Source organism: Periplaneta americana, chromosome 9, assembly GCF_040183065.1.
Source record: "Periplaneta americana isolate PAMFEO1 chromosome 9, P.americana_PAMFEO1_priV1, whole genome shotgun sequence".
Taxonomy (NCBI): Eukaryota; Metazoa; Arthropoda; class Insecta; order Blattodea; family Blattidae; genus Periplaneta; species Periplaneta americana.
Window position 1 is genome coordinate 18,001,248 of NC_091125.1, and position 17,671 is coordinate 18,018,918.

The following is a 17,671-nucleotide window of genomic DNA, read 5'->3' on the forward strand; positions in this document are numbered from 1 at the left end:
TTTGATGGTGAAATCATTGCAATAAGTGAATGTCTCAGGAATCTTTTATGCCACATCAGTAAATTTAAAAATGCAGTTATATTGTCAGACTCCAAAGCAGCTATTCTATCAATCGTCTCTAAACACACAGCTTCATCTCAAACAGCAGAAATAACTAAAATGCTCTCTCAATTAATATCACTCAATAAAAGAATTGTATTCCAATGGATACCATCCCATTGTGGAATCCTGGGAAACGAGAATGTGGATGCTTTAGCAAAGAAGGGCAGCACTGCTACTTACAGACCTGTTACTAAATCTACGTATTACTCTGTGAAGAGATTTATTAAATCTACATACTTAGACTTCAGAAAACAAAATTTGATAACACAATCCCAAGGGAAAAAATGGAACTCTCTGCATCAAAATCCACAGTTAATTCCTGATTTACCACGAAAATCGTCTGTAGCTGCATTTAGATTGGCAACAGGCCATGATTGTTTGGCTAAACACCTGCATAGAATTGGAATATATCAGTCCCTTAACTGCCCATTGTGCAACTCAAACCAAGAAATGGATTCGGAACACCTCAAAATCTGTGCTTCATTGGCTGGTCATGATAATATCTTTGAAAAATATTAGAGTGCAAGAGGTCAAATGATTTTATTGTCAAACGCCTTGCATTAGAAAACAACAACAACATGAATAAATTTAAGAATGCAGTTATATTGTCGGATTCCAAAGCAGCTATTCTAACAATAGTCTCTAAACACACACCTTCATCTCAAACAGCAGAAATAACTAAAATGCTCTCTCAATTAATAACACTCAATAAAAGAATTGTACATCTTGATTACACAACTTTTAACACTGTATCACTTCGAAATATGTATGATAAGACTTTCTTGTGTTAAATTTTAATGTACCTTGTTAACATGTTTCGACCTATTTTGGTTCATCTTCAGAACTGGTCGTTGTTGGTCCTGGTGCCTCTTGTTTCCTGTGAGGGTGCGTTCGTAGTGTAGAGTCAAAGAGTGTATGTGTTTTGAAATTGAGTTGTGTGTTGAGAATATCGTTGGGGTGTGTTTTCGTGTGTCTGTATATTTCATATTGTTCTAGTGTGTTGAGTTTCTGGCTTTTTGTTTGGATGTGCAATATTTCCATGTCTGTGTTGATGCCTCTATAGGTGTGGTTGGCATTTGTGATGTGTTCTGCATATGTGAAAGTGTTTTGTAATTTTGTTATGGCTGTGATGTGTTCTTTGTAACGTGTTTGAAATGATCTGCCTGTCTGTCCTATGTAGAAGTTGTTGCAGGTGTTACATTTGAGTTTGTATACGCCTGTGTGGTTGTATTTGTTTGTTTGTGTTGTTTGTGTGTTGAGATGTTTTTGTAGAGTGTTATTTGTTCTGTATGCGATGTTGTAATTTAATTTCTTGAATGAGGTTGCAATTTTATGTGTGTTTTTGTTTTCGTATGTTAGTGTGATGTATTTTTTGTGTTCTTGTGTTTGTGTTGTATTCTTCTGTTTTTTGTGGTTTTGTTTTGTCTTACGTATTATGTTGTCTATTATGTTGGGGTTGTATCCATTTTCTTGTGCTATGTATTTGATTGTGTTTAGTTCTTCGTTGTAATCCTGTTGGTTCATTGGTATGTTGAGTAGTCTGTGTACCATTGTTCGGAATGCAGCTTGTTTGTGTTGTGTGGGGTGGTTGGATGTGTTGTGTACGTGTGTTGTTGTTGTGGGTTTTCTGTATACTTTGAATGTGTGTTTGTTGTCTATTTTTGTTATTGTGATGTCTAGAAAATTTATGGATTTGTTGTTTTCAATTTCTAATGTGTAGAACACAAGAAGTCTTATCATACATATTCCAAAAAGAATTGTATTCCAATGGATACCATCCCATTGTGGAATCCTGGGAAATGAGAATGTGGATGCTTTAGCAAAGAACGGCAGCACTGCTACTTACAGACCTGTCACTAAATCTACGTGTTATTCTGTGAAAAGATTTATTAAATCTACACACTTAGACTTCAACAAACAAAATTTGATAACACAATCTCAAGGGAAAAAATGAAACTCTCTGCATCATAATCCACAGTTAATTTCCGATTTACCACGCAAATCATCTGTAGCTGCATTTAAATTGGCAACAGGCCATGACTGTTTGGCCAAACGCCTGCATAGAATTGGTATATATCTGTCCCCTAACCGCCCATTGTGCAATTCAAATCAAGAAATAGATTCAGAACACCCCAAAATCTGTGTTTCAGTGGCTGACCATGACAATATCTTTGAAAAATATTGGAGTGCAAGAGGTGAAATGACTTTATTGTCAAACGCCTAGCATTACAAAACAACAACAACATAATTATATGAAACAACAAGTCAAAGTCAGGATAGGAGAAGAAATGTCTGAAGAAAGTGAAATAGGGAGAGGAGTATGACAAGGATGCCCTTTATCACCTATCTGTTCAACATCTACTTGGAAAATTTGGTAAAGAACTGTTTTCAGAACATGGGAGGGGTGATAGTAGGAGAAAGAAGAATAAAGTGCATAAAATTTGCTGATAATATGTCGTTGTTAATAAAAGAGGAGACGATACTAAGGGATATGCTACTGGAGCTAACTGACAACTGTGAGCAGTATGAGATGAAGATAAATGCAAACAAGATGAAGACCATGGTTGTCGGAAGAAAAATAAAGAAAACTTGCGAAATTGATTTGTTCATTAATCATCAATAAATTTAAATGAAATTAAAATTTGAAAGCAAAGTCGGCATGGGTTAAAGCCATGCAATTAAGTAAAAATTTTACATAAGAGGAACTGTGATAAAACAAAATTAGGGGGTATACGTTTGATACATAAAAAAAAAATTCCCATATAAGGGAAACCGTAATGTAGAGCTTCTCACTTAATGGTTGATGTAAAACGATATTAATTAAGACATTAAAACAACGATTGAAATTCCTGAACTATTTACTATTGTTCACAGGATGAACTTAGCAATGCTTAGGCTACTTTATGTTCGTCATGTCAAAGATCAACCTGTGTTCATTATCATAACATTACCAGTGTTAGAGATACAAGTTAGTACCTAGGCCTAGCCTATTTTATATGAATATAATTTTATTGATTTCATACCGGTACCCATTTGCGGCTGATCTATTTGATTCTATATTTCTTGAATCCTTTCATTTTCTTGTGCTTGTAAACACTTGACTGTTACACTTAAATGTTACACTTACCACTAGCGGTGAAAGTTCCTGCAGAATTACCACTACCACAATTGAGGTCTCTAACAGAGCTGAGTCGTCGTGGTCCCAAGCCAAGCACAACTTCAGTGGTTGTAAACACATCTCCAAACGAACCATCAGGAAATCCTACACATACAACCCAAAAACCACAAAATCAACAGAACAACAAAATAATAGAAGTGCACGGCACATGTTACAACAGGGAAGCAGAGAACAAAGAGTGCGCTCTGGTGGTCTGGCTGTGAAGCTTAACATTTGAAATTTTGAACGTGATATTGGTTGTTTTGTTGATCAAATTATAAAGACTGTTAAAGATGAATGTTATTATTTTTGTGTGTTTGTTACATAATTAAGTTAATAAGTAAAAATTAAAAAAAAGAAGTATAAATAAAATATTTCTTAAATATTTTTAAATAAAATAAAATAGTTGTCCTGATGAAATTTTCACATATTTTCTTGATTAATAACATAAACATACAAACAACTTATGAAATAGTCATCAGGCTCTCGTCTCAAAAGAAATATAGCTGCTATTTTGTTGTTCTGTGTGGCTTTCTGTTGCCTACGAGATATATCTCGTATACAATGGTGTTTCCCAATAGCTGCTGGTTTCCCACATGCTATATATATAATTTGACCTGGTAATGGAAATTACGGTAAAACAGCTGAATGGATTTTAATAAATGACTCCTCATTTTGAAGCTTGGAACCCAAAGTTTTTCGGAAAAATAGTAGTTTTCAGTGAAATGTCAATTTTCCTACATCATTTTCCTTTTTTCCAAAATCTATCTTTCGTCAGTTTTGAGAATTAATTAATTGCATTCATGGCCGACTTGATGTTCGCTTCCTTAAGCGAAGCGAGCATCAAGTCGGCCATGTTGCATTTCAGAATAAAACAAAACACACACTACAATAAACAATAGGCTATTACACGAAGGCCATGACCTACAGGATTGCTGACATAGAGTTCAGATGGCTCAGATTCTTTCCCATCATAATGCCAATATGTCGATCTTCATTTGTGCAATGTTTTCATAGTGTATAAAAAATAATTTACAGGTCTGATTCTCTAGTCTGTAGTTTTCAGAGTACAGCTGTGTAATGGATATTAAGAACTACAAAACTTAAGAATGTTTGATGACATTATTACCATTAAAAATGAAATATTATTATAGTTAATGCAACACATAATGCTATACTGATATATGAAAGTGAAACCTTTTGGGGCTTTATGTAAGTAGACGCAGAGGAAGAATATTTTATATTAGATCTTCATTTCTATAATTTACTGAGTAACGGCTATAGGCCTATATAACCTTATGTTACTGAAAACTATAAAACTTACGTAAGGTAACAATACTGTTATTAAAAATGAAATACTTTTACAATTATTAATCAAGTGGTGTGGGTCCTTTTCATATATGTAATGGCAGTGTGATATAGATATTTATATGTCTGATTCTCTAACTTTCCTTGGTAGTAATTGAGTCATGATTCCTATTTTTGCTGCATCTTTAAACTATATCACAATTAATTTCATATTTCTTTGGTTTAATTGATTAGATTTGTGATCGCTGCCAAGCATATTTTGTTGTAGGGAAAATAGCATTCCATTTCACTTCTTGCTACAGTGATGAGTAAGTTTATTTCCCGCAAGCAGCAATGAATGAAACACTGAAACTGCTAACGATTTATGACGGACAATTTTATTTAGGGCGCATATAAGATTCTACAACTCTGACATATCATTCGCCTCATTTTCCACATCTCAGCAATAAATTCCTCACATCAGTCTATATTACAGAAAATATACGAAATAACATTCATTGCTACACAAATTAATCCAGCAGTATTTGATAGATCAGTATTGTCTGGAAGAAACGCAAAAAATTACAATTCATAAGAAAAGACCAAAAGGTATTACTTATTTATAAAATAAGAGGCCTACAAGATTTTGTAGACTCTTGATCACCTCAGCAAGATCTCTTAGTGGGAAAAAGTGATTCTGCCCTCTACAGTTCAGGGTAGTTCACGAAACATGCAGCAGCTATACCAAGATGCTAAGTCTTTTGTTCAAAGCATGACAAACCTTACATTTTCTTAACTGTCACATACAATCCACAATGACCCGAAATAGCTACTGCATTACTCCCACATGAAAAACCCACTGATCATCCTGACATTGTTACTAGCGATTTTGCATTGAAACTCAAGAACTGAAGACGGATAGGTTCAAGGAAAAGTATTTGGCAAAAAAAAAAAAAAACATTCAGAGGGAGTATGTTTCACTATTATGGAAGCAAATAACTATCAAAATGTCTGGTATTCTTCATTGAAAATAAATCTGAACAATTTTTATTTGAACTTTTCATGGACTTAGTTTGCAGCAATTGCTGCACAAGCCACTAGTCCAATCAGAAAATTTATGTTTAGCGCTTCTGGTGATCAGGCAACAAAACAACAGCCTGCAAAGTCTTGCTACCGGAAACTCCTCTCTCAGTTTCACGCCCTGGTAATCATTCATTCATTTTTACTTCATTCACAGTATGATTCACAGTATTCGGCAAGTCACCGCTGTGATTCTATCTCCTAATATAGTCCTGTGTGACGTGACATCACTGTGCGTCTGATTACATATTGGTACTCATCTCCACTATTCTTGTACTTATGGACAGAGACGGCCTTTCTAATTTGGAAATGCCAATTTTGTTATCTAGGCCTATAGCTAGTAAAACAATTCTGAGTTATAAGAGAAAAGCAAAAGCAGAGTTTTCATAACTTGATTAAAACAATTTCATCTATATTATAATACCAGTTGACTAAAAAGTTCCAAGACACCATTCTATTTCGAAGATGGAAGGGAAAATTAAAGATCTGACCAGCTCACGAAAGGATGAATGACAGAGCCAACTTCTTCTGGGTATTTCCAGAACATGGCCACCATCTTAGATCAATGTGACATTTTTTCTTAATTTGAAGGTTGTCATGTGGCATAGCAGATAAGGCCAAAATTTTCTCAGGAATTCATTGTCATAATCAGATTTGAAATATGTGTTGTTGTTCAAAAGTAATTAACACAGAAATTTGAAATTACTGGTGATATTTCAGAACATAATACGAAATGGAAATATACAAATAGGAAATTTATCCTTTGAAGAGGTGAAAAAATTCAAATATTTTCGAGCAACAGTAACAAATATAAATGACACTTGCGAGAAAATTAAACATAGAATAAATATGGGAAATACCTGTTATTATTCGGTTGAGAAGTTTTTGTCATCCAGTCTGCTCTCAAAAGAGCGGAAAGTTAGAATTTATAAAACAGTTACCGTGAAACTGCCTAGAGTCGACCTGGGGGTCTAGATTCGACCACTGTGTACACTTTCTAATTTCATGCGTTTATTCCAATAGAATTGCCTACTAGCCGCCACTGCTTGCTTCCAGCTGACTGATAACACTTCCCCTTTCAATCTCGCAAGGTAATGCCAAACATATTGTGCATTCTTGATTATGTAAAATTCAATGTTGCCAATAGCAAAAATATTAACAAAAAGTACTCTGTCTATCTTTTAACAATTTAGCCTTGTTTAACTGAAATGCAATACAAAATAACTGTATTTCTGTAATCAGAATTTTAAGCTTAACAACATATTACAACAAAAAATATTTTTCCATATTATTGAGAGATGTCAGAAGTTGAAGTTGTATTCCAGTACAGAGTCGACCATGCAGGCCTGTGGAATTTACCCATTCGAGCCACAAAGAGTCCTTAATAAACTACCATAATCTGGTATGACAGAGTCTCCAGAATCTCAGTACACACCAGCACTGGTGGGAGAAGTGGTCATTAAAGTGCTCCAGGGCATGAGATATGAAAAATAATTGGCTGCCAAGAAAAGGAAAAGGAAAATTGAAATTGAACCAGGAAAATGTATTGCGAGTATCAGGTATCAGTAGGCCTACTGAAGGTGGAACATCACAGTCAAATGAAGATATCTCTCATTCTGTGTCAACTGAGGAGACCAGAAAAAGAGAAGCTACGAAAACCACCAAGAAAAGAAAACAGAGAGGATACCAGGAGTCCAGTGATAGTGATGAAGATGGACGACATTCCACTAAAGATTCGTCAGATGAGTGGGTTGAAGAGGAATATAACAATGATAATGACAATTTCGATGACCCTAAATCAGGGGATCAGCTTTTAGTGAAGTTCCCAACTAAAAAGACAATTAAATTTTATGTCGGTTGCATTGAGGAACTGGTTCCAGGAGAAGGACTTGAACTTCGTTTTGTTAGAAATTGGGGTGGATTCCAGTTCAAATATCCTGAGGTGAAGGATGTGAGTCTTATTGACTATGTTCAGGTAGAAAGAAAACTAAGTGCTCCTGTTCCTATGGAGAAAAAGGAATTCTTAAAATTTGGTGTTGATTTTCAGGGTTATGATATTAATTAGGAGATGGAAACTGTATTTCCTGTATTTTTCAGGGCTATTTTATTAATTAGTACATTAATAATGTGATAATGTTGAGTGTAGTTTGACGTAATTTTATGTCTGCTAATTAATTAAATATTTTCTATTAAATTTAGGAGCATTAACCTATTTAATGTATGCACATTAAAATAACTATATTAAAGTTCGCATTTTCCTATCCCAAATAACTTAAAAATAAAAAAAATAATAAAGTAAATAACAATAAAAGCATCCAAAAGAAGGTCGATTTCGACCGCTGACCGCAATGACAGCACACGTTAATTTACATGTATATTTAATATGGTGGTCGACTTAACACCATGTACAGGGTTGAGTCGACCGGCGTTTAAAATTTGTTTTCCTCAGTGACCATTGAAGTTCATATAATGAAAATAACAGAAAACAATCTCTGAGTTGTATGCTATAACATACCATTTTCAGTGAAATAGTAGATCGCTTTCTCTGTGAAGTAGTGGTAAAAGTACGAAAAAAAGCAGTCGACTCTAGACGGTTTGACGGTATATTACCGGTTGTTCTCTATGGTTGTGAAACTTGAACTCTCACTTTGAGAGAGGAGCAGTGGATAAGGGTGTTTGAGAATAAGGTGCTTAGGAAAATATTTTGGGCTAAGAGGAATTAAGTTACAGGAGAATGGAGAAAGTTACACAACGCAGAACTGCACGCATTGTATTCTTCACCTGACATAATTAGGAACATTAAATCCAGACGTTTGAGATGGACAGGGCATGTAGCACGTATGGGCAAATCCAGAAATGTATATAGAGTGTTAGTTGGGAAGCCGGAGGGGAAAAGACCTTTGGGGAAGCTGAGACATAGATGGCAGGATAATATTAAAGTAGATTTGAGGAAGGTGGAATATGATGGTAGGGATTGGATTAATCTTGCTTAGGATAGGGACCAACCGAATGTGAGGGCAGCAATGGATTCTCTAAAAGCCATAAGCAGTAGTAAGTAGTTTCAGTAAACTGGAGATGACATTGACAAAAGAGGAGAGGATTGAGGTGATTCTGATGTTTGGGGAAAGCAGCTGCAGTATCATAGCCGCAAATTTCAATGTCCAGAAAGATTGCCAATTTCACACAACACTATCACATCCCTGATATCTAAATTTAGAGCAACAGGGACTGTTCAAGACAAGCCAAATAGCAGTTGGCTGAAAACCTCAACCTTGGTCTTGCAGAATTCGACATGTCTATCAGATTCATTCTCTGATAGTTTCTGCAGCATCTGGACCTTGAACAGGTGCCATTTATTGGTATGAAGAATCCACACAATCCACACACTAATTGATACCACTTTCTGCCGAAAGATTTCAAGTGCTGCATTTTGGATTATTGGTAAATGAGGCCAAGACTAGTGTTGAGGTTCTCTCATCATTTGCTGTTTTTGACCAACTTCTACTTGGCTTCTTTTGAACAGTTCCAGTTGCTCTAAATTTGAAATTGGTGGTCTTTCTGGATATCGGTTGTTGAAATCTACAGATATGATATGGTATCTGCGTTCTTAAGATACCAGGACAACCGTATCTCCTTCTCTTTCATCAATACCGTAACCAGTAATTTCAAATTTCTGTGTTAATAACTTTTGAACCGTAGAACATAACTTAATATGTCAGATCTGATTACAGCAATGAATTCCATTTTAGTCTCATTTGATATGCGTCATGACCCCCTTCCCATTTAAAATATGTGACCTTGCTCTAAGATGGCGGCCACAATCCAACATTACTAGCAAAAGTTAGCATCTAAACCTATTCTTTCATGAGGTACTCAAAGATTTTACATTTTTCCTTCTGTCTCCTCGGACATAATATTGAGAAATAAGTGTTCAAATGAAACCTTGAACTAGCTAGAGCCCGATCGCAATCTCGTGGCACCAACATGCATGAGCTTCTTTCTGAGGCTTCGGAGTGGAGGGTTCTGTGTGTATGGGCGACTGCTTACTCATAGAGCATACTGTTCAAACACCCCTCAGCAAGACTCTTGGTGAGTCCATGTAAGTAGTTGCGAATTCGTCATTCACGCAGTTGCCACAAGTTTACAATCAGGCTCTACATTAACGAGCTTTTTTAAAAGAAAAGTAATAGTTGTGAAGTTAAAAAAATATACAATTATGAAGAGTACAGTGAACTCCAAAAAAAAAAAAAAAAATCTTTGCTTTAATAAAGACTAGGAGAAAGAAAATTTGACTGCTTGAAATTCCATTATTGTATTCTATCGTATTGTATCATAATGAAATAAGTAAACAACTACAACAATGGACAATTTTATGCAATAATCCTTTGGCGGATGCCCTCAATAACTTCTGGTGTGCGAACTGAAGTAACACTTTATCTTTTCACATTTTGAATAGATCTTATAGTCACTTTTTTTACCAAACCCTCTATTGCTCTCTTTGCCGGTTGTCCTCTATCCAGAAAACTTGGCCCTGAAAATTTCGTAGGTTTCCTTAATCGAACCTATTCTCACATAAGCTTCCACAATTTCCACTCTTTCGAGTAAATCATTTTGCAGAATGCGAACAGACAGTGTAATTCGACTAATAACTATTGATGAAATGCTGCCAGGAAGAATGCCAACAATCGATTATTGTATAAAATTGTCTATTATTGTAGCCGTTTATTCATTTCGTTATGATAGAGTAGACGCAAAAAGAGCTTGCCACGGAAAGCTGTGCAAACTTTCGGAAACGTTCAGGTGCACTCGACCTCGCTTCGATTCGAATGACAAACTGTCGACAGTTCTCAGTCGTCTGTTAGCTTGATGTTTCAAGTGAGATTTATCACAGCATGTGTAACATAACGTAAACCTTATTGCAGGGCAACTAATAACATAACATTGTTGAAAATACAGAAGCACGAATTTTTTACACATAAAATCACTGAATGAAATGACAAAGATGTTATAAGAAATATATAATTGTTAAAAATACAGAAGCACGCATTTTCTACATATAAAATTACTGAATGAAATGACAAAGATGTTGTAAAAAATATATAATCTTTGAAAATACAGAAGCACGAATTTTTTTACATATAAAATCACTGAATGAAATGACAAAGATGTTATAAGAAATATGTAATCGTGTAATAAATTGATATTTGATGTTGTAATAAAACACTAATACTATGTGATGTTCCGATAACTAGGGTACTATGGTCGATTTATTTTAATCTGTATATACTCCTTATGTTACGAGCAAAGCCTGTTTCGTTTTTCATAATTTATGAACTTTATAAATAATTCCCTAGTTTGACTGTGTAACGTTTTATTAGCACTTCCTAATTTAGAGCGAAATGGGGGCATTGTTAAGTGCATAGAATGTTATACACAACTCTGTTATTTAACAAACACACTTTGAACTATATAAAACTCCTGATATCAGGGATAAAATGCAGAATATGTAACGCACACACTGGCTTCTACCCGCTCTGCACAATACACTCCACGATACGAACAGCTCAAGACCGCACTTTCGAATGCGCCCTGTAATCAGCATTAGGTGATTCATAGCAGCCCTGTAACGAGCATGGCGGCACAGGGACCGAATACTGTTCTCTGCGCATCAGTCAAATGGGCAAGCTTTTTTTGCGCTTTCTCTACGATAGAATACAATAATGGAATTTCAACCAGTGAAAATATCACATTCTCATTCAAACGGAAGGTGGGCTACTTTTATCTACCCCACTCAGTATTTATTTTCAATTATTCTACATTTACAATGATACAATGCATTACCAAAACAAAACATTGAGTTATAAGGAAGCAATACCATTATTAACGAAGTCTGAAGTAATTACAATTTTTCATACTGTCAAATATGGTCAGTTTTCTAATAACGAAATCTAATTTGTCAAAATAAACTAAACATAAGCATGTTTCCACAGTGTAATACTGATGCTAAATAGTCTGTTGTAGGGTTAAAGTCATATTGCTTTTCAAAATATACTCCGTCACTTCTCACAGAATCTTGTCATACAAGCTCTGAAGAAATCAGGATGTTCTTATGTTTCTTCAGGTCTATCTAATGTAGGCAATTTGTTACATTGAACACTGAGCTTTTCGCTGATTAAAACTTTGTGTTTATGTTATTTCGAACACATTTATGAAGAATTTTGCAGCAGTATGTCTGTAAATAATTTTGGTTAGAATTTCAATTCAAACTCTATTAGAGAATTAAAATATTTTATACACTTCAGTTAATTACTGTACTGGCAAATTTACTGTAACAGAATTGAATTTTATCAGTTTTGAAGTCATCATATTACTACTGAGTATACGGGTACCCGATACATTATAATATCCTTATTTACTTAAGCAGAGCGTTTAGAATAGAAAGTGTGGTAACTCGGCAAGGGTCTAATGGGACTTTTAAACCCCCTAGTATTGCCACGGCAACTGAGCGAAACATTGGCATGGCGATCGTTCTGTTATGGAATTAAGAAGATATTTCTTGTGGTGTTCCGGTGATTTTTATTGTGCCGTTTATGTAAGCCTAATTGTTTTGTTTTGATGTAAATCCAATTATACTGTATAATCTGTAAGGAAGAGACGTTTCTTTTATCCACCCAAAGACTAGACTACTTTTCAGAAATGGTGTAGAGCAATTCCACGAACACAGAAAACTGTATGCTCATTCTTATATCTGTGATTCCATTTTTCTGCGGTTTTGATTGTGATTTTTTTTTAATTATGATTTATTTAACGACGCTCGCAACTACAGAGGTTATATCAGCTTCGCCGGTGTGTTGAAATTTTGTCCCACAGGAGTTTTTTTACATGCCAGTAAATCTACTGACATGAGCCTGTCGCATTTAAACACACTTAAATGCCATCGATCTCGGCCGGGATCGAACTCGCAACCTCGAGCATAGAAGGCCAGTGCTATACCAACTGCACTAACGAGGGCAACTTTTGATTGTAAGAGCCGATAAATTTATTATTGCTGATAAAGAGGTGGGACTTCCACGCAAGAACTGGCGACCAAAACCGTATGCCATAACACGTATTTTCCTAAACTTGCCTCGATATCTTAAAAAAAAGAAAAGAAGAGAAAATATCCAACGAAGAGGACAACAATCCTTTCTCATAACATGTACCCTTACCAAATACTATCTGGCTATGACCAATTCAACTGACGCTAAATAACCCAGTAGTTGATACAGCATCGTTAAATATCCGAGTAAAAAATAATTGGATGTGACACCCGAAAATCAGAAGAACATCAAAGCTAATCATGCGATTGTATGCATTTATGTGCCATTACTCCACACCTGAATGCCCAAAATTATGTCTAGTTACATTGACTGTAATTCCTTCCAGTGAATGAACTCCAGACCAGCATTTCAGTTGTTTAGTGTGAGTTTTTCAAAATCGATACATTTTTAGAGTCATAAACTGTAATGGGTTCGAGAAAAGTGAAAATACAAAAGAATTCAAAGGTGAATGAATGACCTTGCAGATACGCTGAACTCACACACCATCGTCTGCCCTGTACAAAGGATTCTAGCATTACACGATTTTATAAAATATATTACACGTAATTGACAATACAACAAACACGTTTGCCTAAGAAAGAACCCTTGAATTATTTAGAGTGACAATTCAGAGCACTAGCGAAATATATTAATTCTTGTGGGATAGCAGATTTAAATGTATTCTGACAGAAAAAATTTAACCAGGATCCTCTAGAGCGACATTTTGGAATTAGAAAATGATTATCTTATGATGATTACCATAGACTTTCTACATCTGAACATTTTTCAATCTATGTGCCGGTTAAAAAATGTGCTATATTAAAGTGCTAATTGTGAACTCCTAATTGAATCCAAGCACCTAGCTTCTACTTCATTAAATATGCATGTTTAATTATTAATTATTTTATTTTTAATAATAGCACTTTAGTCGTAATTAACGTAAAAGTTATTTCGGTAACAAAAGTACAGTATAATTCTACTTTGCATCTAGGCTAGAGCTTAATCTGGTTTACAATTTTATTACATTTGTTTATTACGTTTCCACATCATAAGAGATTTCTAATCGAGCATATGAGAAAGTAACAGATCTCATGGAAAAGTCATTAATTTAATATTCTCCAATAAGTAGCATACAACTACTTAATACAGTGCTACCAAACTGTTTTAATTTTACAAAACACAAAATAACTTAGGTATTTCAAAAGATGAAAACTTACATTAGCATAGACTATAATATCGAAGCTTAATTCATGAGTCTTATTGCACATAATATTTTTTGTTCCCCTGAATTACGTATAAACCAGATACAACTGCATCTAATGACTAAATAGTAGATAAAAACTATTGGTGAAAATAAAGTGTCTCCTTTATTATATTACATTCTTTCTTGTGTATAAAAACTATGATTTCATGTCAATGCGTATTTTATAATGCCATAAAAATGTTCAGTTTTGCGATGCTGTGCTTTTTTTTGCATATTTCTGGCTGAAGCCAGCACAATGTTCCATTTTTCGGTTAATTATTATATTTACTATTCAGGGTTGTGTTATATAACTCACAATTTGTTAATGTAGTAATATTACATTTCTAAAGGAGTAAAATATTGTAACTAAGTACTCTACAATACATTCTTATCTCATGGGTTATTTTTAAAAACCTTTTGCATTCACTTGAATAGCGATTCTGAAACTGGGCACGGAAAACAGGGCTAGCGCCACTTGGCGATGAACCACTGAACTAGAGGAAATAACGTCACTTTCTCTTCTATCCACTCTGACTTAAGTATAATTTGAACAATTATCTAAAGTATTAGAGGATGTCATGAATAGAGACTTCTTACATATTTTGAAGAAAATAATTTGCTTCATGAGCAATACTTTGGTTTTAGGCAGATTTAGACATGGTAAATCAATTGACTTAATGGTAATTTTATAGGTTTTCAATACTGGTATCCTTGAATTAAAACAGAATTCGCTGACTTGTTTATGAGATTTGTGTAAGGCATTTGATCGCTTGCTTCATGATATATTGCTGAAGAAATTTAAATTTTATGGTATAAAGGAAACGAGATTTCCTTAATAGAATGTTTGTTATCTTACGAATAGGTAGTAAGTTGTTGAATTTGAGGGGAAAATACCTTCCCAGTATAGGCCTACTCTTAATGTTCAAGTTATTCAAGGCTCAATTTTGTGTCTCTTTCTTTTTATTGTTGATGTCAATGATTTACCAGCTACATTCCATGGAAAATGTTTATCTTAGCAGACGACGCTACCATTTTGAAAGTTGTTAATGGTGATTTTGATATGAGTAGCACACTTCTATGGAAATATATATATATATATTTTTTTTTTTATCCAATGCCACCAGGTTGTCTTTTCGACATTTCTGGTCTTCACTCCTGGCCGTGGCTTAGTTGTAACCCACTTCTGAGGTTGGGGCGCCAGGAAGGCGGAGTTACATTACCCCGATGATGTGATAGGGTGATTATGATAATGTGGTGCCAGGAGAGGTTCTCTGGAAATATAGGTTTTATAGGTTTTAGCATTAGGAGTGACATTGAATCTAAAGTGGCTGTAAGGTTACTAGGTTTCTGGATGGATGCTAATATGAAATATATACAAAATTAAAACCTTAATAACAATAACATATTATACAATGCAATATGTTTACCATTTAATAATATTAAATATTTACACAGTACTGTGAAATGTCAAGAATTCATCTACAGAATAGAAAGTGTGAGATATTAAGTAATTTTTTAGTTTTACCTTAAATAATGCAGGGTTCTGGTTATGATTCTTAATGTCTTCAGGAAGACTATTGAAAATTTTTACTGCCATGTAACATACCAGTACTTCCATTTCATAGCATTATAAATATGATATTTATTACATAAGAGGAAATTTATTAAGAAGTATATATAAGGCGTTCAGGGCTAAAGTGAATCAAGTCCATGAGACGTAGTTTTGAGATAATAGGACTTAAAGTTAACTTGCTTTAGTGGATTATCTAATTTGACTAGCAATAATTTTATTGCTTCATTCTCAAATTCTAGATTTATAAAACATAAACAATTGTGATGTTAATTGATGCAATGGTTTGTTGACTTGATCCACTATGGCTCAGAACATCGTGAACAAATAATCTGAGCCAAAAGTGACTGGTGTCACCTACCGGTGAATGCTTGGAATTAAGACTTGATCCATTACTGCTCGGAAAACATCCAACTTCAGATAATCAGAAAATGAATTAAACCCAATTTATGAAAATTTGTGACTTGATTCACTTTAGCTCTGAATGCTTCAACTGTTAAGGTCAGAATCTCTAATTTAAAAAAAAAAAAAGATCTATATGATTCTCTAGCCTTTGTTCCAATTATTACCTATTCTAATTGCTCTTTTTGATAATAAGAAAAGGCTGTATTTTTACTATCTGCTGAATTTCCCCAAAAAATATTATTCCATAGGACATAATGGAATGAAATTAGACAAAATATAATGTCTTTAAGATACTGCTGTTGAGAAACTGTTGTAACGACCTAATTGCGAAGAAATATTTAGAAGTAAAATGTGCTAAAAGTCAAAAGGAGAATAACAATGGCACAGGAAGCTTTTAATAGAAAAAGAGCATCTTCTGTGGATCTCTGGAAGTGAAGTGTTTTGTGTGGAGTGCAGTAGAAACATGGCCATTACGATGAAGTGAAGAGAAGTGAATAGAAGCATTTGAAATGTGGATATGGAGAAGGATGGAGCATGTGAAATGGACAGACAGAGTAAGAAACGAAGCTGTGTTGGAAAGAGTGGATGAAGAAAGAATGATTCTGAAACTGATCAGAAAGAGTAAAAGAAATTGGCTGGGTCACTGGCTGAGAAGAAACTTCCTACTGAAGGATGTACTGGAAGGAATGGTAAATGGGAGGAGTTCGGAGCAGAAGAAGATATCAGATGACAGACGACATTAAGATATATGGATCATATGAAGAGACAAAGAGGAAGGCATAAAATAGGAAGGACTGGAGAATGGTGGGTTTGCAGTGAAAGATTTGCCCTTGGACAGAACATTATGTATGAATGAATGAATATGCCAAAGAGATGTGAATGGAGTTATAAGAACAGAGTTTATTCATGCCAGGTTTCAGAGCATGTATAATGAATGAAACAGGTTCGTTTTCTCTCAAATGTTCAAAACCATAACCTAAAAACCCTAAAAACTGAAATCGATATGGTCTTCCTGCTACCATTCCTAAATATGTGCACGATAGTTATATGTATTATAGATCTCACAAGCAGGGAATACCGATGGAAGGATGTGAATCAAACAATGCAGTAAGGAAAAGCAGGAGACAGGAAAGGTCACAAGATAGCGTGAATGATATCCAAGAGTACAGTCGAAAGAGAAATGACATCGATAGAATCAGTCTTGTATTGTGATGGTTACATTACGACTTTAGTTTGTTCCACTGCATGTGAATACGTGTCTTATATCGCACGGTATTATTATTTCATTTGTAAACATATGTTGTTGCCAAGAAACTAGTTTGATTAATTAAAATGTGTCTCAGTGAAACGTACAGCAGAGTTCGTATAGGTTAGTTTCTGTCAGATGCTTTTCCAATTCACTGTGGGCTAAAGCAAGGGGATGCACTATCACCCTTTACTTTTTAACTTTGCTCTAGAATATCCCATTAGGAAAGTCCAGGATAACAGAGAGGGTTTGGAATTGAAAGGGTTACATCAGCTGCTTGTCTATGCGGATGACGTGAATATGATAGGAGAAAATTCACAAACGATTAGGGAAAACACGGGAATTTTACTAGAAGCAAGTAAAGAGGTTTGGAAGTAAATCCCGAAAAGACAAAGTATATGATTATGTCTCATGACGAGATTATTGTACGAAATGGAAATATAAAAATTGGAAATTTATCTTTCGAAGAGGTGGAGAAGTTCAAATATCTTGGAGCAACATT

At 34.7% G+C, this 17,671-nt stretch overlaps 1 protein-coding gene across 10 annotated transcripts in view; it reads right to left on the reverse strand.

Moving 5' to 3' along the window:
• Nucleotides 1-17,671, reverse strand: part of LOC138705802 (DNA polymerase alpha catalytic subunit-like) — a 133,231-nt gene that overhangs the window by 39,897 nt on the left and 75,663 nt on the right. For 8 of the 10 annotated variants that reach the window (XM_069834455.1, XM_069834453.1, XM_069834451.1 and 5 more), the window contains one exon: nt 3,230-3,364. The exons of 1 other annotated variant lie outside the window; for it this stretch is intronic. The gene's annotated coding sequence lies outside the window, so the exon portion shown is untranslated. The remainder of the gene's footprint in view (nt 1-3,229; nt 3,365-17,671) is intronic. One more of the 10 variants, XM_069834456.1, reaches the window with a different exon arrangement.